Below are 22,871 nucleotides of genomic sequence, written 5' to 3' on the forward strand. Positions count from 1 at the left end.
ATTTGTACTTGTTGGCATTATATCAAACACACACGTATATTAAGCCTTTGGTTGAACTCTGGTTGAATTTGTTACTTTCAGACTGTGAAACATCACAGAGGCTGCAGCTGCAGATCTTTTATTCACCTGGAAATTTACTTTAAATGTTAGATGGAAAATGTATTGCTCAGTTTAACCAAAGTAAGAACAAGAATCCATAAACCTTCATAAAGACAAACATCTCCCAGAACATTGAGCTGCTGAAGTGTCACTGAAGGGAAAAACTATTTGTCCTCCTCCATCCAGCAACACCTGAAACACCTGAGTGGAAGCTCCTCCCTACACTGTGTTTGAAGCAAAGCACAAAGGAGACACCTGCTGGAGCAGCTGGAGTCCTACAGACACTCAGCCTCTTCACTACACAAACACCTCCTACAACATCCACTCTTTCCACTCTGACTGCTGTGTTTGTGGAAACACTCCAACACACACCGCTTCACATACCAACATAGAAATGTGTGTGAAAAAGAGCTGAGCTGATATTAAACATGAGGATTTATTCAAAAATACAGAGTCAGGAACAACATCTAGACACACATTACCTCTCAGCAGCAGAAGAACAGCCTTTAAAGTCTTCACCAATACCCTTCGAGTCGTTGCTCTTTAAGGAAACACAGCTGGGTTCAGGTCCAGGAGATTCTGGCCTCTTATTGATCCTAAAAGAAAAAGAATAAATGTCACAGCTTCATGAGACAGGAAGGAAAACTGGAAATATTAAATTAAAGACATGATGAACAATGTGAAACTCATAAAAATAATGTACTTACTCTTTGTCACATAACAGTCTTTTGTTAAAGTTTACAGCAGCATCCTTCGACTCGTTGCTCTTTAAGGAAACACAGCTGGGTTCAGGTCCAGGCTCTGGATTAGTTTCAGGGTTATGTCCAGCTGAGCCTGGTACGCCCCACAGCTCTGGGCTTTAAAACAACACACACAGAGGTATGAGTGTGAATAATGATGGAGCAGTGATGTGAGTGCTGAGCTGTGACATGGAGAAGAGTCATGGACAGTTAGAGATGGTCATCTCACCTCTGAGCTTTGGTCTGGCTCTCATGTTCCCCACACAGAGTGCTTTTAGAGGGAGGGACTCCCTCCTCTCTGTCCTCACACTGATCCATGCTGCTCAGTTCACATCAGCTCACACACACTTTCTACCTTCACCTGCAGAGGAAACACAAATCATTCATGTGCACATCAACTGAGAGCTGCAGAGGTCGTGTCTGATGTGTTGGACTAACGTCCATCTGAGACGCAGCTTTCATCAGTTCACTACAAAAAGTGTCACAGAGCCCAGTTCAGCCTCCAAATCCTCCATTACTGTAGTCCTACAAAGCAGCAGGTCAAACATGGCTGCAGAGAGCAGCTTTATGTCAGTAACCATGTCCAGGACCGAGCTGACTGCTTACAGAGTTCATACTCTAACTGCTAGCTGCTCTGCTAGCTAAGCTAACTCAGTAACAGTGACTCTGACAGCAGTTACTGTGGAACAGCGGCCGAGCTCAGGACACATTCAGTGTGTTTAGTCTGAGTCCTGGACTCTGATTCAATGGATTCAATCCAGCTCAGAGTTTCATGTGTTCATCAGAATAAAATACATGTACTAATATAACAGAAGTAATGCTCTGAATGCAGGACTGTAATGGAGGATAAATAAGGTTTTTACAGCCTGAAAGAAACATTCAGTTCATATATTTGTAGACAGTGAAGCAGTTTTTAATACTGCAGCTGTTTCCTTCACCTGTGTGTGTGTGAGCCACACCTTCATGTGCTGCTTTAGAAATATGTGGTCTGACTGCTCAGACTGAGTCTAGGAGGAAAGTTCACACGCTGGAGAAAGTTTTGTTCCTAACTTTGTCAGAGTTCGGCTCCAAAGACAAAGAAGACGGAGCTCACAGTCTGTAGATGGTCCTCAGTGTGTGTGTGAAGCACACAGGAGTGTGTTTATGTCAGCAAATCAGTGTGTGTGAAGAGTCTGAGGGAGTGTGTGAATGAGACTAAACACTGAAACCAACAGTCCAAGAAAAGCGTCTGGACTTCTTTAAGTTTAACTTAAAGAAATCCAGACGCTTTTCTTTTTGTCTCCATAATGTCTCCATAATGCTGCAATGTTATCTGCCCCAGAAACACTGTGCAGAAGCTCTGATGGTGACACAGAAAAGTCACAGTGGAGATACTTCTGTCCACCTTTGATTAGACTCATTATAAAAAGGAAACAAAGTTTGAACACAGTCATGTTTCCAGTTCACTGACTTACATTTATTCCATGGACACTCACTCTAACCTGAACCACAGCTACAACCCAACATTGTTGAGGCCTCATCTCCTCCTTTCCTGACTGTAGAGGTTAAATATGCAACAACCAACAAATAAAAGAATTTGGTTCATTTCAAAGAAATTCACACGGTGACCAAGTAAAGTGTGACCAGGAGATATTTTATTTTGTATTCTTATGATCACAGTTATAATCAGAAGTATCAATCATTAATCATTTACCATTGTTGAACCAGTTGACAGAATAATCTTTGAACCACATCTATGTTAACATTAAGCTACACAGATTATCAGTACTTTAATCAGTCTATTGTTGTTCTGTACTATTCATGTTATTTGCTTAAAGCTGTTTCACAGTTCTGTAACCACTCAGAAGCCTGTGGGTCTTGCTGGACCCTGCCTTAGTTCTATGTTCAGTTCTGCACGTACACAGGCCTTTAAAGTACATGCACGCTCTTATATAACACATGCATGTGTACACACACACTTAGTAAGAATAGGACAGTTTTCTGATAGATATACTTTCACAATAGACACGAATAGATATACACACCACACACTGGTTTTCTCTGAGTGCTGGGCTGAGTGGAAACATCTGGAGGCCTTATAAGGAGAACTTGTGGAGTGAGGGGAACTTCCTGAGTTCTGAGAACTGACTGATACTTATCATGGGACTTGACGTCATCATTGTAATAAAAGCCTTGTGAGATGCTTGTTCGGGGGAGATCGGCTCTAAAAGGCTTGTGATGCTCATCTTCCCCATATGTACATATGTATAATAAAAATCACTATTCTGACATCTACTGAGACCATGCAGTCGTTTGTCTCTTCCTCAAATTCGAACCCTGACAAAAGTAACCGTAGTAAAGGAGACAACATCCCGTTGATGGTGGGATTATTTGAAAGATTTGCTTTAGTCACGTCACCAAATGCAGTTGAACCACCCGTGGATCCATGTTTGACCATTCTACCACTCTGAGCTCTGCTTTTGAATCATTTTATTATTATCATCATTCATTTATTCATTCTTTGGAGGGGGGCTATTTCCTAATGCCGCCCTAATAAGCTGATGTTCAAGGGGAAATATAACAGAAACTCTTTCAGTGTTATTCATTAATAAATTAACAGATAAACTGTGAAGAAGAAAAAACTGAGATTTAAAGGAGAGAGTGAGAAACTTGATCATCCATCCTCATAATACATGTTTATCAGTATCTGCTGTGACCATACTGCAGTAATAACTACAAGTCTACATTTCTGTGACTGTTGATCAATCACAGCAGGAATCTGAGCTCATCTCTGCACACAGAGCAGCTTCAGCTCTGGGATAAACTGCTCGCTTCACGTCCTTCTCAGCTCACAGACACTCATCCTGATATTTTCCTTTAACATTTGATGGTATAATTCATCTGAGTTTACACTTTATCTGCATAAATACAGAAAAACAGACCCAAACACCAGAAACCATCAGTTTCACGATCAACGGGAAGTGGCTCAAACGTCACAGTTTCATAACGTCACCCTGAACTCCACTCACGGAGTTTCTGTCGCCATTGTAGTTTTTAAAGTCCCGTGATAAAGGCGGGTCTTTCTGTGAATCCGCACGCTCATTGGCTAATAGCTCGAGATTGACACATCGTTATCCAATGAGCGTGCGGGAACTTCCGACATAAAGTTGTTTCCTTTGAAAAACCAAAGTCTGATTATTTTTGCCTCCACTGACGGAGCCTGTTGTTCCCGCCACAGAGACACAGTAATGTCAGAGCGGTGTTAACACTCACCCTGCCTCAGCACAGCTCTCACTCTCCTCCTGCTCTCTCACACTAAACGGAGGCTCAGCTAAACTCACTTCCTCTCTACTTACAGGAAACCAGCGCTCAGAGGAGCCGACCGGCCTCACATTTCACCCACAGACACGAACAGCGTGGAATTATTTTATGTCATAAGAAGAAACATATTCATGTTAACACTCACCTGCCTCAGCTCCACCTTCCTCCTCCTGCTTTCACTTTCACTGCTGCTCCCTAAACACAGAGGATGCTGGGACTTGTAGTTGTTTCCTTCCGGTGCGGTCTTCCTCTTTGTTTGTTTGTGTTTGTGTTCAAGTTATTTCGATCATGTAAACATCAACAGAACACGTGAAGCCACACAGAGTTTGTATGTCGAGGTGGGTAGGAGGGTTTGAGGGTTTGGGGAGGGGTCAGAGGGAAGAGGTCTCTCAGTCTTGACAATCCACATTGATGGCATTGCATCTTTCAACGTGTTTGTGGGTCGATTTGGATGCTCCAGGTGTGAGAGCAGCCACTCAGCCTCTGCTGCAGATGTGTGTCACAAGTTCATCTAGTAGTGAGACGGTGGCGCAAGATGGCGAGTTGAGCAGTCGCACGAATTAGGAGCTCGTTGAACTTGTCCCAGAATTTACTTTGTGTTCGTTATTGTTTCCACTCGAAAGTAGTAAAATGACTGCCCCAAGTATAGTTAAACCTGCTAAATTCAAACTCGACCTCAAAAAACAAGAAACAACATCGCCATGTGATGGAAAGGAAGACAGCAGAGAAGGAACGGATCATGACTACGTAGAAAAAAACCTTGAAAAAAGAGTGGACGAGCAGCTAGCTGACCTGAGTGTGCAATGCAAGCAAGCTAGTACGATGCTAGCCAGCCTAGCCAAAGCGGTTCAGTTCAACTCGGAGGAGGTGAAAGAATGTAAACAAAAGGTTAAAGAGTTGGAGAGACGAAACGAGCAGTTGACCAAAGATAACTACGATCTCAAGGAGAGAGTGTGAGAGCAAGAAAGGTACAAAATGAGGTGGTGCCTCCGGATTAAAGGATTAGAAGAGAAAAGAGATGAAGGTGTCAGATCGCTGGTTATTGGAATTCTTGGCAAGATCGCACCTGATAAGATATCAAAGCTTGAAGAATCTGTGGATGTGGTGCATAGAGTTGGGAAGAAGATTGAGAACAAGGTCCGACATATCATCATTCTGTTTGCTCTGAGACACGTGAAAGAGGAGATTTGGCGTCGCACCAAAGATTCGGCTGTCTGTAAGAACGGCGGTTTCCACTTCGCTGAGGTACTGCCGCGGGAGGACTGGGAAGAGAGGAGGCGGCTGTGGCCGCAAATTGAACAAGCCAGACGGGCTGGGAAACGGGCCTTTTTCCGGGGTCCTCATGGATACATCGAAGGACGGAGGATCATCGACGTTGAATGAAAGACTTGATGTAAGACTGTATACAGTGGAATATTATTAATGGGACAAAAGAGTTCTACTTAAAGTTAAAGGTTATTAGTCACTGAGTTGGTGACAAGTGTTACAATTTAAACTCATGTTTATATATTTTTCTTTTCTTTTTAAAAAAAAAGTTATTTTCTTAGCATACTCTTATTATGGTTCACTCAAAAAATTCTTTTGGTTCATTAAACGTTCGGGGTTTGAAGGAAATTGTTAAGAGAAAGGCACTTTTTTTATTTTGCAAGGGGCAAAAATGTCACTGTCTGTTTTTACAAGAAACTCACTCTGTGGATGCCGATGTTACCTTTTGGGCTAATCAGTGGGGAGACAAGATTCTTTTCAGTCGTGGATCTAACAGATCTGGAGGTGTGGCGATTTGTTTTAATAAGTTCCCAGGGGAGATTATAACATATAAAGCTGATCGTGAGGGTCATTGGTCAACTGCAGCTTGAAGAGCGAAGGTATATTTCTAATTGTTACAAATCTTTATGGACATAATAACGAAGGTCAAAATAAACGTCTATTGGAAAATCTAACAAATGTTATTTCAGAGTTTAAAGTTATGTACCCCACAGTTTACATCCTAATAGGAGGAGACTGGAACATGACCTCAGATGAATGGATGGACAGATGGCCTCCTCGCTTAGGAAGGAGGCAACAGAATAACATTATTGAGAACTTTTCTAGTGATAATAATTTTACAGACATTTGGAGAAGTTTGAATCCTGGAGTTAAGAATTATTCATGGTTTAAACCTAATGGAGAAAGCAGGTCAAGAATTGATTATTGGTTAGTGAGCGATGACATTTTGAGGATTTACTTCACCATCTAAAATCTCCAAAGCACCCCTATCTGATCACTGTTTCATTGATCTTGTCTTAGAACCAACAAGGATGAAACGTAGTAGCAGGGGATATTGGAAATTTAATGCCAGCCTTTTAAATAAGGACAAGTATTGTGATAAAATTAGACATAAAATTACAGATATAAAAAATGATGACTCAGTAGTGGGTAATATACAGAAATGGGAACTTATTAAATTCAAAATCAGAGAATTCACTATAAAATTCTGCAAAGAACTGAACAGGGAAAAACGGGAATATGAAAGTAATTTACTTCGTGAAATAACTCAGTGCTGTAGTAAAGAAAAACTAAACGTGCAAGAAAAGAATAAATTGATGGAGTTACAAACTAAATTAGACGATCTTTACCTAGAGAAAGCCCAGGGTGCCTTTATAAGATCGAGAGCCAAGTGGATTGAGGCAGGTGAAAAGAACTCATCATATTTTAGTAAGCTGGAAAAGTGCAGACAGCAGAGAAATCTAATCTCAAGCTTGTTGATAAATGGGACTGAATGTAAAGATTTCAGAAAGATTGAAAAGAAGTCTTCACTTTTTATTCCAAATTGTACTCCTCAGAATATTCAGCAGCTGATTCTGATAGTTTCTTTGATAAGATTCATAATCTCATCCCATGTATTGACAAGCCGTTCAAAGATCTGTGTGATTCAGAGCTTAAAATTGAGGAACTGGATTTGGTGGTCATGAAAATGGCATTAAACAAGTCCCCAGGGACAGATGGACTCACTACTAATTTTTATCAATTCTTCTGGAAGGACCTAAGAACTTTATTGTTTGATGCATTAAAGGAATCGATAGAGAAAAAAGAAGTGATGCCGAGCATGAAACAAGGGCTGATAACCCTGATCCCTAAATCGGGTAAGGATAAAAGAATTTTAGACAATTTAAGACCCATCACCTTACTAAACACTGACTATAAGATCCTGTCTGGAGCTGTAGCTGAGAGGCTAAAGAAAGGCATCTCAAACATTATCAGTGAAACACAATCAGGTTTTTTGAAAGGAAGACTAATTCATAACAATATTAGGCTGGTTTTGGATCTCCTTGAATACAGTGAATTAATCCAAGAGAGAGGGTACATCCTGTTCTTGGATTTTTACAAAGCATTTGACTCAGTTGAACATACGTTCATATTAAAAACTCTGCAGTCTTTTGGTTTTGGAGAGGAATTTATCAATGTTATAGAGATGCTATATAATGACATTAACAGCTCTGTTTTGCTAGAACATGGTACATGTTCAAGGTTTGAGGTTAATAGAGGGATAAGGCAGGGATGTAGCAGCTCACCACTTCTGTTCATCATGGTTGCTGAGCTGTTGTCTATTTTGATTAAAAACAGTCACATTAAGGGGTTAACTGTGATGGGTGAACAGATAATAATCAGTCAGCTGGCAGATGATACCACCCTGTTTCTAAGAAATGAGGACCAGATTCCTTTAGCCTTGCAGGCGATCAACCATTTCTCCAAAGCTTCTGGCCTACAGCTGAATATTAATAAATGCAAAATTCTAGCTCTGCATGAGTGTCCCCTGCAAGCAATAAATAATATGCAGATCAAAAAAGAGGTGAAGTATCTGGGCATTGTAATTTGCAAGGATAAGACATCAACAGAAAATAAGAATATCTGTACCAATATAGAAAAGTGTAAGTCAATTTTAAACATGTGGCTGCAAAGGGACATAACTCTGTTTGGGAGAATCTTGCTAACCAACATGGACAGTCTGTCCAGACTCATCTATCCAGCCTTTTCTCTGCCCATACCTCCAAAACTAATTAAATCTATAAATACTCTTAATTTTAGGTTCATATGGAGGAACAAATGTCATTATATAAAGAAAAATGATGTGATTAAGAATTATGAAGAGGGTGGGGCTAATGCCACTGACTTTGATGTTATGAATGGTGTACTAAAATTGAAATGGTTAAGATCTTTCATTAGGAACAAAAATTCCTTTTGGAACATTATTCCCAATGTGATTTTTGGCAAAATGGGTGGAATAGACTTTTTGTTACGTTGTGACTTTGATTGCAGTTCGTTACCTGTTAAACTCTCAGCTTTCCATCAGCAGGTCCGTCTCTACTGGAAATTAATCTATAAACATAACTTTACTCCTCACAATACCCCTATATGGAACAACAGGTATATCCGTTTGTGTAGGAAATCTGTGTGCGTGGATGAATGGAGATCTAAAGGGATTTGGGCTGTAGCTCATTTTATGGATGATAATGGGGTCTTACTAAAACATGAGACGTTTTGTGAGAAATTTGATGTAAGATGTACTGCTAAGAGATATAAATCCCCAGTGAAAGCCATCCCAGTCCCTTTGAGATCAATGATAAAAGAAGATATTGTGCACTCTAAAATTTTTCCTGGACTGAGGCAGCTCTGCATAGCTGGAGTTGAATTTGGTGACAGCAGGTTTACAAACAAAGTGATCAGGAATATTTTGATAAACGAAATTTGCCCAAATCCGGTTAAAAGAAATTATATCCTGAAAGAATTTGAGAGGTTAAGGCGATAAGAAAAAAGTATATTTCACTTCCTCTTTCCCCTAAAGTAAAAGAGGTTCACTTTAAAATCATTAATGAGGTTTATCCAACCAATGAATTCTTAAGACGGAAATTTAACTTAGATGTGAACGCCTGCACATTTTGTGAAAATGATATTGAAAGTCTGGATCACTTGTTTTTCTACTGTGAATCAGTGCACTCCTTCTGGACTGACATGTGGAGCTGGCCATTTACCATTTACCATTTAAAGAGTTTAATCTATGTTAAATAAAAAAATAAAAACCTCCCTATTTTATAAGCATGACTGCCCTTTTTTGCTCATGTTATTTTTTGCCTTTGGTTCAAATCCTTCAATGACTGTTCTTTCTTTTTGTGCTAACTCTTTTAGCTTTGTGCTTATTGTTTTTTTTGTTTGTTTTTTGTTTGTTTGTTTGTTTTTTTCTTGCTATAATGCTCAACCGAGGATGTAACATAATCGGTTTAATGACGGTGCTGTGTATGTTATACTGTTGTTTGTAAATAAAGTTAAAATTAAAAAAAAAAAAAAAAGTTCATCTAGTAGTAGGCTATGGCACTTGGCCACAGGTGGCAGCAGTGGACTGGCCTCCATGTGAGACTGCTCCAGCTGCTATGTGATAGTCCAGCTGCAAACTGAAGATCATATGCAAGTTTTGGAAATTAAACTGTACAATATAAAGCGCCTTGAGGCGACTGTTGTTGTGATTTGGTGCTATATAAATAAAATTGAATTGAAATTCAGAATATTCTTAACTTAGCTTTAAAACCAACCCAATCTAACTCTCCTCCACACTCAAAAACAAAGACAAACCAACTGACACATCTGAGTCCACACAAAGTAAACTGCACACTTTAGTTGTGAAGTGAAAACGCTGAAATCGCAGTAATAACACGCACGAGGGGAACGATAACGAAGACAAGATGCTCCTGATCGTTACTCTTGCTGTCCTGTGAACAGCATCGGCGTGGTGTTAATGGTTTGCTTTTGTTTTGGCGATCGCCCCGTGAATGAGAATATGACCAGGTAAACCCGCGACATTTTTAAATAGTTTGTCGTTCAACAGCAACAAGACTGACGGAGTGTGTTTGAGGAAACCTCACAAATGTCACAGATGAAATATTTGGTGTTTATTTGCTGGTTTGTCGGTAGCAGCTCCTTCAAAGTAAGTCTACCACACATCTGTTTGACCAACACCAGTTGATTTGGATCACCGGTCCAAACAATTTGAACGATTGTTGTGTTACCTTTTGTGTTGAGTTTGACTGATATTTGCTGGATAGCAAATGTTTTAAAGCTATGCAACCTTTATCTGCACATAGCAGTTAAACTGTTTAGATCAATCTTTATTGATAATATACATTATTTATTTATGAATTACTGTGTACACAAGAATAAGTTAATGTATTAAGATAAACTGGCTGAAGTTTTTGTATTATTCTTGTGATTTTTTTTATTGGCCCTGTTTATTTACAGGCCAGGTGACCCTTTAGGGGTTTAAAATGCCGAGCCAATGAACGGCTGGGAGCAGGAATCTTTCTTCACTGAAGCTTCCACTTCCACGGGTCTGGTAGGAAGTTGTCCAAGCCAACAAAACAAACAGACAAAAAATCCATCTATCAATCACCTGGATCACCTGTTGAGAAAGAAAAAAGAGAAAACAAGCAAACAAAAGAGAGCAATATAATAAACAACATCACCGCGATGATCTATGTGAATATAACTGTAAATATTGAATATTATTGTGCAGCACGTAAGATCGACAGAGTGACCGAGCCCCAGGCTGAGAGGCCAAAGGCACCCCACCCCCGAAGGAGCCCGAGCGAGCCCCAGGCTCCAGGCCCCGACAAGCAGTACCTGGACGCCCATCCCCGGACACAAAGAACCACCAATGCACCGATGTCTGAGGGCGTCTGCCACTGGCAGGGGGAGTGGTGGGGGGAGATAGGCCTCCATACCTTGGAGGGCCTGAGATGTCCCCAGAGAGGTGGCGTCTGATACCCGACCTGACATATGGACACAGACAAACAGGCACACACAGATACAAACATCCATTCCCACCCTCATGCTCTCATATGCACTTACTCAGCAGCAGGTAAGCGCATAGCCCCTCCTGATAGCCCTCAATGTCTACGTGGATTTAAAATTGAGAGGTGGGCAACGGCGCCAGGGGTGAGGTCGTACACCCTGATGGTCTTCTGGATGCCGTGTAGCGTGCCCACCCCCAAGGTCCTATATGTATGTGTTATGAGAGTGTGAGTAATGTGAATGTCTAAGTTGTGGGATAAAATTGAGGCACAGGCAGCCAAAAGGGGACAGAGGGGGGGAGATGCCTCCCCTGCACCCTGGTGACACACCTTTACCCCAAGGCCCTGCATGTGTGGGTGATTGTGGTGGAGCGGGAAGAGGGAGGCAGCTGGAGATGGGGAGGGAAGGATAGGAGGGGCAAGCAGCATCGCCCGGCCCCACAGAGCCCAGGACGGCCCACCCGATCCCACCACAGAGAAAACTTCACGCACCCTGTCATCCACTCATCCTCCAGACTACACAAGACATAGACACCCAGGCTGAGTTCTTCCTCCACCTCTCCTGTATCTCCCCCACCTGCAGAGTGAGTTCCTGGAGAGAGGAGACCTCCTGCAAGATGTAACAGCCTCCCCCACCAGTCTTCCATACAAACGTTAGACATGCAAACACTTAACACAGCAACACTGAAAGCATTTGAGTGTAAATTTCATTCAAATCAAACTTTATACACAATTACAATAATGGAAAAAAGACTAAATATTAAAACACTACAACCACCGAAGAAACAAATAAAACCAATCACAATCAACATCAAAATATGATCATAGAAAAATAGAAGAAGAAGAAGAAGACAGCTCCACGACCCTGAAAAGGAGATGTGGAAGCGAACGGATGGATGGAAAAATAGAAGAGACATATCATACAATTCATACACGTTCATGTGATATCTTTGGGTTCAAAAACACAATAACCTTGAATCCTTCTTTTAAATTACATTTAAATTTCAGCTGGCAGCAAAGAAATTAATCAGAAATTAACCACAATTAATCTGCAGCTTCATCAATGTGATGCTGAGTTTCTGACTGAGATTGAGTCTGAACATGTCTGACTCTGTGAAACAGTCAGAGTGTTTCTCTGACAGCAGGAGCCTCTTTACACTCAGCTTCACACAGACGAGCTGAGGAACGATCAAGCAAACTTCTTCTTCTGTCATTTTTAACAGCAGCTTGCATCCAAAGATGTTGCACTACTGCCATCTCCTGGCTTTTACTCCTACTTCTCCTCCAGATCCTCAGATCCTCTTGATGACATCAGTATTTCTCAAAAATGAAAAACCACTCCTTTCACCTCATCAGGACTTAACTGATTAACCACTTTTTCAAACGTAAGTTTCATTTCACCACCAGTTCCCACCCTCAACACTCTCCTTTGACTTCTATACTTCCTGCAACTAATAACCACACGTTCAACCGTCTCCATAGCATTACACCATTACATAACCCAGTCGGATGTTTCCCCATCATAAAAAGAGAACCATTCAGAAAGCAGTGACCTGTTTGTATTCTCCTGCTGCCTATTTAACCCACTACTCCTCTTAACTTCTATTGTGTTTTGTACCCCATGTCTCCCTTTTGTTCCATTATCCCATGCCATTCTCCAGAAGTTCTTACTTTGTGTCCAAACTATTCTTTTCCCTCAGATTTCAACAATGGTATCTGCACATCTATGTCTACTTTTTTAACAGCTGCTTTAGCCAACCTATCTGCTCTTTCATTACCCACAATACCTCGGTTGAGGGCGTCAGACCAGCACAGTCTCTTTCAGCACACATGGATATTTCATCAGTCTCATAGACGCTGAGAACAATTTGTATATGAGACTAAAGAAACAGTCCACACATAATTGAACAAAAGGCCTCTAAAGTTCTGTGGTTGCCACATTTCCACATGACTGTTTAATTACAGCAAAAACCATCATTATAATTATCTTGATTGATATTGTAATCTCAGTTTTCAACACAATTGTTCATTAACTTAAACAATGTTACAAGATAAATATACATTCTTAGTGCTTATTTTCTGATTAGATTGTTTTATGTATTTTAATAAGAGAGGCCTTTATAAACCAATCGCAGTGTGTGTCTGGCAGGAAGTGAAGCAGGAAGTCTGAATATAGCTTGTGAGCTTGTGAGAGACGTTTCAAAATGAAAACAGAGGAATTAGAGAATGAAAGTGCAAAGTAATAGTAATGAAAATGATATTAAATAAATGTCTTAGTGTGTTAATACAGGTGCCCATGGACTTGCTCAACCTCCTGGAAGAATACAGCAGAAAAATGATAGATTAACAGAATTGGGAGGAAAACAGGCTTTGATTTAAAATGTCACAGCTTCACCTCTCATCCTGTCCTTATCCTGAGAAGAAGCTTAAAGGACAGTTAATCTCTTGATGAAGACAGAAGACAGACAGAACAACACCGAGGACTTGAAGAATTAACTGCAGGCAAAAAGACAGTGCACCTGACCTAAAACACTGAAGGGTCCAGCAGCATGTATGTTGATGGAAACATGCGCTCTGAATTACAAGCTGGAAAGTGTACCAGTGACATGACTGTGTGAAACCACTGGATGGGACTGTCTGAGTTCATATTTGCCATGCTGGGAGTTAAGCGCCAAGAAAAGACTGAAAAGAGGAAGAGAGAAGAAGAAACAGCTGATTTGGGCCTGTGTTTGATTTGGGAGGCCACACAGGAAGTTGAGAGAAGAGGGGACGAGGACCGGTGAGAGGCGAAGGCTGGACATGTTAAAGTGACAGCATAGGAAAGTTGGGTTGAACATTGAGGCTGAATTTGTGGGTTTAGAAACATCCAGAGCATCACAACAGAAAGGTAAATAAAAAAAGAAAAGAGAGAGAGATAAAGAAATAAATGAACTAATAATACATAAATGAATAGAAAAATATAAAACACACATGTAGAAATTGTCACATGTGAAATTGTTTTTGGAGAGAATCAGAAGTGAGACAGTTTGAATCCACAGTTCAGCGCAAAGATGCAGGAATTAAATCTGATTATAAAAACACATCGAGGCAACGAAGACCAGCTTACACTCAATATTAATATGAATACACAACATACACGCAATGAAGACATGCTTACACTCATGAATGTGAATACATGACATAAATGCTAAATGGTGTAGATTTAACACACTTAAAGGCTGAAGCTGAGGAATAACTCAGGAAGCTGCAGGACAATAGAGCGACTTTTGTGACAAGGAAAAAGAGACTGGGAGGACCAACCAGGGATTAGAAGCTTAAAGCAGGTTTAAAATAGTGAATTAGAAGTGGTTTCCAGCTGACTGAGCAAAAGAAGTGACGACTGTAGAAATAAAAATAAAAGAATAATAATTGAATTATGCAGCAATGTTTTGAATATGCATTTCTGTTGTCAGGGCAACTTCTCGAGATGTGACTCAATATGCAAATTAGTTGAATGAGTGGGGACAGAAAAAAAAGAAAAACTCAAGTTTCCTGTCTGAGACATGAGTGAAGTTTGCATTGAGAGAAATATATCTGTGACTGTGTGAGAAGAACTGTTTGGTCAAATATATGATAGCAGCCGCAGGACAATTAAATAAAGTCTGTGACTAAGTGCAGTCGTGCAGATCTGGAGAAGAAGTTTATAATTTAGTGATGACACATTGTTATAAAGTGTTTAGAAAGGGCTTAATGGGAATATTACTGTTGGGCAAACTGTGCGGCTTTAACAAGATTTTCTGTGTATTTAGCAGGTGAAACTCTGTCAGCTGACTTCAGACTGTCAGGAAGCTGAAGAACCTGAGGCCAACCACTGAAACATGATGTGGGCAAAATGAACAGAGGGAGGGATTTTAAAGGTGAACATTTAGGACTTACTGCAAATGTTACTATGTCAAAGTTACTGTGACTCAAACAGAGGAAATTCTGATTTTTTTATTTCCACACCCAGCATGTTTTGGGTGTTATATGCTATTAAATACTTTTAAATAAATTAAAAAGTATTTAATAGCATATAACACCCAAAATATGCTTCGGTTCACATTTAACTCCAGAAAATCATCAATCAAAACATGGATATTACCTGACCACAGATTCGTGGTGACGTCACTGCTCTTTTAACTGTTCGGTGTCTTTGTTTGTTTGCTGGTTGTAGAAATGGTTTATATGAGCTTTGAGCTGAGAGTCAGAGGTTTCTGTGGACACTGCTCATGTCGGCACTTATATTTCTGACCTTTTCTTATAACCGATTAAACATGATCTCCTCCCTTTTGCCCCCATTTTTGGTGGTGTAGGTACAAATGATCAGGCATGACATTCTCATAATAAATAAGATACTGCAAATAATTATTTCTGCATTTGTGCGATTGAAGTGAATTGAAAATGTGTATGAAATGACACTGTTTTAAAGATTTGGCCTAAATAATTTTGGAGTGAATGAGTCTAAACATGATGACCTAACTAGTGATATCCTGACACACACACACACACACACACACACACACACACACACACACACACACACACACACACACAGCAGTTTCAGCTGAAACTATGTTTCAAACCATGTTCCGGGTTTTTAGTTCACCATTTATGAGGCTTCAAGAAGAAAATAAAAGACAGATCTGAATGTTTGAAAATGTTTTGGAAAGATTCTGTAAAGATGAGATGAAAAATACTCAAAGGATAAATTTAATTGGTTTATTATTTAGATAAGTTGAAAAAAGTTAAACAAGCAAGTAAATGAAGAAACAAGGTAAAATGAAGTAATAATGAAAAAAGTTAAACAAGTAAATGAAGAAACAAGGCAGAGGAGAGAAAAGCCCAACAATCCCCTCTGAGCAAGCAGTTGGCGACAGTGGGGAGGAAAAACTGCCTTTAAACGGGCAGGAACCTCCGGCAGAACCAGGCTCAGGAGGGGACAGTCAACGGCCGGGACTGGTTGGGGGGGTGAACAGAGGTGGAGCAAGACGAGGCTACATCAGGTGAGGAAGCAGTAGCGTCTCTCCTCCGGAACAAGTGGAACCATTTTTTCTTTTTTTTCATGCACTTTTCCACGAGCGCTTTTTTCTCCAGGATGAGATTTCTCAGCTCATCGATGGTTTCTGCGTTTTGTTCTTCAAGTTTCTCACATCTTTGTTCCACCTCTTCCAATGTTGCTTGTTGTTCTTCAAGCTTGTCTTTGAGTTGTTTTGATGTTGCCTCCTGTATCAGCTTGTCCTTGTGCATGTCTACATTTCTCTGTTGGACCTCTTTGTGCTTGTCTTCTAACTGCTCGTTTCTTTTCTGGATTTCTTGGAGCGTGAGCTGCAGGTCTTCATGTATTTTGTCTTCTTGTTGTTTTTGCGCCTGCATTTGAGTGTTTTCACGCTTCAAGTTATTGAATTCCACCAAAATCCCCTTAACGAGCTCGGAGTTGTTTCTCGCTATCTGATCGATCCTTCTCTGCATCTGTGAGCAGCGTTTCTCCAGTTTGTCCTTTTCTTCTTCCACTTTAGTTGCTTTGTCCTCCAGCTGATTACAAAACTCTTGCAGTTTTAGATTTTTAGACTCAAAGTCCTGGACGATACGTTTTCCTTCTTTCAGTCTTTCCTGCTGTTGATCTTTCTGTTGAAGAAGGTCTTTATTTTGGCGCAGTGTTTCATCCAGGCTTTCTTTCAGCATGCGGTATTTTTCCTGCATGCTCTTCAGTTCGTGCTGCATGTCTCGTTGCTTTTTGTCCTGCTCTTCCTTCTGTTGGAGGAATTCTTTCTTTTCTTCCACAGCTTCATGGAGCTGTCTTTGGAGGAGCCGATTTTTTCGGTCCATGTATTGGAGATCCCGTTGTATCTTATCAGTCATCGTTTTCTTGTCTTGGAGCTGGTTGGTCATTTCTTTTAGTTCTGCACTCTTTTGCCTGTTTTCTTTAATGAAGTGCACAATCTGCTCTCGGGTCTGAGCAAACTTGATTCCCCAGCCCTCATTAATAATTTTTATGTCCGGCTGGCGCTGTTGTCTTTCTTCCAGCTCTTTATTTTGGGCTTCCATTCGTCTACATTTGTCCTCCAGTTGAAGTTTCTCTTCTTCAATTTGTTGCATTTTTTTCTGGAGAAGGTAGTTTTCCTTCCTACTCTCCTCTAACGCCCTTTGGAAGGATGAGGAGCCATTTGGGGAAATTGGCCGGCCACGCCAGGAAGGAGAGGCGGAGTAATCTTTTTGAATTGGTTGTTTTTTCCTTGGAAACATGTTGGAGTTTCTATACGATGACTTTGAAGAGCTTGTGGTGAACGTTTTGTAGGCTGCAAACACAGATGCTGCTGAAACGAACTAAAACTTGCTGTTTCTCACCCCTACTTAAGGAAAAACATCAAAGGACTTAAGATTCTTAAGATCTATGACATCATCACTCCCTAAGCCAATGAGATTGTCACAAGACATTTTGGAATGGGGTATTTTTTTTTAAACTGTTTTCAAACTTAACTTAAAATTTCAGTGTTTCCTGGTTGTGGACTATTGGTTAGTCCAGCCGATTAAGAAATTAATTGTCACAAACATCCCTAATATTATATAACAGACGACAGAAAACACGAGTTTTTTTTCTACTCAATAGAGGTATAATAAAAGTTTTTTTAATTATCCTACTTTTTATAAAAGAGAACATTTATTAAAGATTATGTATTTAATTAAAAAACTCTGTTCATCTAAAGCAGGGGTCAGCAACCTTTAAGACCCAAAGAGCCAAAGAGCCATAATTGGCCTATCTGGGGTTGAAAGGCTCGATAAATGCACGGCGTTTCGCCGGGTACACCGGCTTCCGCGAGTGTGACGCTTATTTTGAGCGATGAAAAAATAAGAAAATATAATTTTATTTGTATATTGCAAAATCACAATAATCTTCCAATTTAGAACTACAAGTTAAAAAAAAGAACTAACATAAATAAAATACACTTCAGCTAATTTATTTTCACAAACCACGCGGAGCCGCACTATAAGGACTAAAGAGCCGCAGGTTGCCGACCCCTGATCTAAAGGGTTTAACAAAAAGGGGGAGCTTCCTGCTGGAAATTGAAATGTCCCCATGTCCCCACTGGGCGATCGTGGCTCAAGAGTTAGGAGTTCGCCTTGTAATCGAGCCCCGGCTTGGACAGTCTCGGTCGTTGTGTCCTTGGGCAAGACACTTCACCCGGCAAGACACTTCACCCGTTGCCTACTGGTGGTGGTCAGAGGGCCTGGTGGCGCCCCAGGGTGGCTGTAGCTACATCACCAGTGCGTGAATGTGTGCGTGAATGGGTGGATGACTGAACGTGGGTGCTTAACTAGTTAAAAAAACAAACAAACATCTGTCTCTTATTTTTTATGTCACACAGGAAAGAAGCTTCAATGTCTGATGAGAAGACATTAATTTGTTGGTGTTTGTGGTGTTTGGTGCAGTTTTCTTGTTCTCTGGCTTGTTGTTTATTTACAGTGGAGATGAAGATCTCTAACAAGTTGATTTGTTCACATTTGCACATCTTAATTTTTAAGAGGAATGTGTTTTTTGAGTTTGTACACTATATGCATGTAAGGCAACCGTTTCCTTTTTCTGTATTTTTGTGTGCTGCTCTTTTAACAAAAGGGGAACAAAAGACATTTAAATCGACCTCAGATGATTTGTTTAAATTTTTACAAGGTCTTACTGAGGTGATGCAAAGTGAAACATGCTTCTTTTTTGGTAATGTGCTGGAAAAGCTTGAAAATTGACCTTGAATGTGCTTAAAAAGTGCTTGAATTTGACCCTAAAAATGTGTATGAACCCTGCATATATTGCAGTATTTACATTTTATAGTAGGAATTTCATGGCAACAGCTAATCTTTATTTTGTTTACTGGGAAATGAAATGCTGCCAATTCACAAAGCTGTGCTTCAGCTGCACTTCCTGTTGTAGACTTGTGATGCACACAGGCTCTGTTCCAGCACTCAGCATGTTCTTCCTTATTTGCTCCACCAGGGGGAGCTCCTAAACTATGACATCCTGATAGGAGTGAACCAGGGAGAGGGGCTGAAGTTTGTGGACGACAGTGAGGACAACGACGGCATCTCAGCTGCGGCGTTCGACTACACCATCTCCAGCTTTGTTGACAACCTCTACGGCTACCCAGAGGGTGAGGACGCCACCTCTGTACACTGCCACTTTTTCAGTTATTCCATTTTACAGCCTCCTCTCACTTAACTGCATTTTGCAGCATCATCAGGTTTTGTCTCATTAGGAGCCGCGTTTGTTGATTTGTTCGTTTTTTTCTGTTTGCTGTATTCATTAAAATAAACGGATAATCGTCAAAATGACAAATGTGGACAATTATCAAAGCTCACATTACAATTCTGACAGCTTGAGTTCACATGAATTTTCAAAAGAATATCAAAACCTGTGAAAGTGCTTTAAGCGTTTAAAACATGCGAGTAAAGAATGGAATCAGTAACATGTGAGCCCAGTGAAGTGCATCAAACAAGATAAGCGTGCTAAAGAGAGCCACTCATCCACATCACGGCGTGTCTGCGCCTTAACCTTTGAGGCTCTGTGGGCAGTAATGCTATCATCCCCCAGGTAGTGGGCTCCCAATCTCAGTGTCGGTGTTTCTGACAGATCGGCCTGCGAACCCCTCACAGCCGGACCACAGTCACAGTACAGACATGTTTGGATAATGCAGTCATGCTTCCTCTCTGCTGCCTGTCACTCCTTCTGTTATCTGAAAGACTTTTTTTCCTCTCTAGATTTCTCACTCGCTTCCTGGCTCTTGGTTCATCTCACCAACATTTGCTTTGGTTTCATATCTGTTGATCAGACCGATCTCTTAAAAAATGTCTTGCACTGCTGTTACTTTACTCTTAGCAGTTTTTCCACTTTTATCTTTCTTCCCCCTCCTTTTGTCCCCTCCTGTGCTTCTTCACCAGGCAAAGACATCCTGAGGGAGACCATTAAGTTCATGTACACAGACTGGGCGGACAGGGACAACGGCGACATGCGGCGGAAGACTCTGTTGGCCCTGTTTACGGACCACCAGTGGGTGGCACCAGCTGTGGCCACTGCCAAACTCCATGCTGAGTTTCAGTCCCCAGTTTACTTTTACACGTTCTACCACCACTGCCAAACCGAGACGCGGCCCGAGTGCCGACGCCGCGCACGGAGACGAGATACCTTACGTGTTCGGCGTACCGATGATCGGTGCCACGGACCTGCTCCCGAGCAACTTCTCCAAGAATGATGTGATGCTGAGCGCTGTGGTCATGACTTACTGGACTAACTTCGCAAAGACTGGGTAGGCCTCATGTCACAGTAGTGTAAACTGTACACGTTACTGTATGTTCTCTGACAGCCTTCTAGTCATCTTGAATACTTGAATCTGGGTTGCTAGTTTAATTCCCGTGTGGCTTTGAAGAATTGAACATACTGGTTCACCAAAAGCATCCAGATCCCAGAGCAGCCGGTTGGTCTTAGATAGTTTAAAGGTTGCACAGAGAATGGGCCTCCTGTCTGTATTCAGTGTATTGATGCCACATGTTACTTATAATGGAGACTGAATATAACTTTGAACTGAAACGTTTAACCTTTATGCTCCACCAGGGACCCCAACCTGCCCGTCCCTCAGGACACCGAGTTCATTCATACCAAGCCCAACCGCTTCGAGGAGGTCATCTGGACCAAGTTCAACTGGAAGGACAAGCAGTACCTTCACATCGGTTTGAAACCTCGTGTCAGAGACAACTACAGAGCTAACAAAGTGGCCTTTTGGCTGGAATTAGTCCCTCATCTTCACAGCCTGCACGACGTGCTCTTTCCCACCACTACGCGCTCCCCCGCAGGCCGTGACCCCGGCACCATGAGGCCCAGAAACAACGTTCCTCGAACCACTCGTCATCCTTACCCTACCTTCCCATCAGATCCTGAGCCCGAGGGCTCAGAGCGCCCGCCCCAGGACCTCTTTCCCGGAGACACCCGCGACTACTCCACCGAACTGAGCGTGACAGTTGCAGTTGGAGCGTCGCTCTTCTTCCTCAACATCCTGGCCTTCGCCGCCCTTTACTACAAGCGTGACAAGCAGCACGAGATGCGCCGGCACCGGCTGTCCCCTCAGCGGGGCGGCCCCGCCAACGACCTGGCTCACAGCCAGGAGGAGGAGATCATGTCCCTGCAGATGAAGGACTGGGAGCACGACGCTCACCACGACATGGAGCCCCTGCGACCCCACGACATCCTGCGGCCCGCCTGCCCTCCCGACTACACCCTGGCGCTGCGCCGCGCCCCCGACAACGTGCCGCTGATGAAGCCAAACACCATCACCATGATCCCCAGCACCATCACCAGCATGCAGCCTCTTCACGCCTTCAACACATTCCCCTCCACCGGCCACAACAACACCCTGCCCCACCCCCACTCCACCACCAGGGTATAGTAGGGACAGGCCCGACACAGCGCCACCTAGGGACCAGGAACACTGGCTCTGCTACCGCTCTGGAAGGGAGGCCTCTAGACGTGGGCCTTCGTTCTGTCCTCTTATTCTCTTCTTTCTCCAAAAGCAACTACACCTGCTGCGTCATGTGCTGTGAAACTTGGCAGCTCCCTCCACTGGTGGCATGTGGAGGTGCAACTGAAGTGTCCAGCAGCAGATGAGCAGTTTGGGGTGGGTGACTCAGATCTTTCAAAGATACTGTTTTCAAAGACGGTCTGCTGTTTCCAGGCTCAAGACCTCCAACATTTGTCAAAGGGACGAATGCTCTCTCGCTCCTCGCTGTTTTCTCTTTTTTACGTTGGCGTCATCTCTTTTTCCATCTCCTGTGTGTTATGTGCACATTATGCTTCTCTTTTCTACATCCGTGTTTTATTACTGCTCTCTTCCTCTCATTTGACACGCCTCCCTCCTGCTCTTCTCTAAAAATTCCCGATCTGCTGAGCAGTTTGGAGGCGGGAGGCGTACACTAAACATATAACCATGAAAACACTGATATCTTTCATTCGACCAGCATTTTTAGGTGCCAAGTAAGTACTGCTGTGTTTCATTTCTCATCGAGGGAGAAGAAAAACCAAAGAAAAATAGAGTTTCGCTATTTACCGTCAACTAACAGAGTTCTGTCATGTTCTCATGACAAAGTGCCAAACTGGCCTCAGTCGTGATTTTCTTTCTTCCATCTTCTCTCTTTTTGTTGTTTTGTTTGAAGCATTTGTTAAATTGTTGTTTTTTATTGTGTGGAAAGAATTTTTCTGAAAATATAGATATAGAGAAATGATATTATATATAGTTCTATATAAAATGTGTACAAAGGAGAAAGTATATAAAAGGGTTTTCTCAGTGGGGGATCTATGCATGAATTATTTTTAAAGACGCGGGGAAAAGGACACTGTACCTGTCGATGCACGTTTCCCAAAATCTAAACGAGTCATATCTGATGTGCTGCTGTTTGAGCCCACGTGGTAGCGTACGTCCAGTATGGGAGAACTTAGTCACCGGTGCTGTCTTTGCTTGTGCTCTAGCTTTAGCCTGTTTGATTGTTTGTTTTCTATTTTATTACTGCCTAAAAGGGGAGGTGGGGGAAACACATGCCTGACTTCTCCTGTCAGAGGTTTTGTAAGCTCAGTGGAAGGGAAACGTGCACAATGTAAATCATAAAACAACTGAGTGGGGCTGTGCTGCAGGTGGATCAGTGCTGTGGACAGTAGCTGTGGAAAAGAGACTGGACAAAGACTCTCAGCCTTAAATACAGGACAGAGGATGATCCGATCATCTTTCAGCTAACAGTGTCGAGCAGAAGGACGGCCGGCTGATGCGTCTGTACGAACCCTTTTGTACTCACTCCTGTGTATAAGGAGGTGGCGAGGGGTTGTGTAGTTAACCTCAGTGATAGGTTTGTAGCATAAACCTATTCGTTG

At 41.9% G+C, this 22,871-nt stretch overlaps 1 pseudogene across 1 annotated transcript; it reads left to right on the plus strand.

The window, feature by feature from the left end:
- The first annotated feature begins 17,216 nt into the window (after positions 1–17,216).
- Positions 17,217–22,375, plus strand: LOC145422946 (neuroligin-2-like; annotated as a pseudogene). The gene is made up of 4 exons (XR_013904104.1): positions 17,217–17,266; positions 18,926–19,113; positions 19,901–20,265; positions 20,571–22,375. The product of XR_013904104.1 is annotated as a neuroligin-2-like (transcript).
- The last annotated feature ends 496 nt before the right edge of the window (positions 22,376–22,871 follow it).

This window comes from Astatotilapia calliptera, chromosome 3, assembly GCF_964374335.1.
Source record: "Astatotilapia calliptera chromosome 3, fAstCal68.1, whole genome shotgun sequence".
Taxonomy (NCBI): Eukaryota; Metazoa; Chordata; class Actinopteri; order Cichliformes; family Cichlidae; genus Astatotilapia; species Astatotilapia calliptera.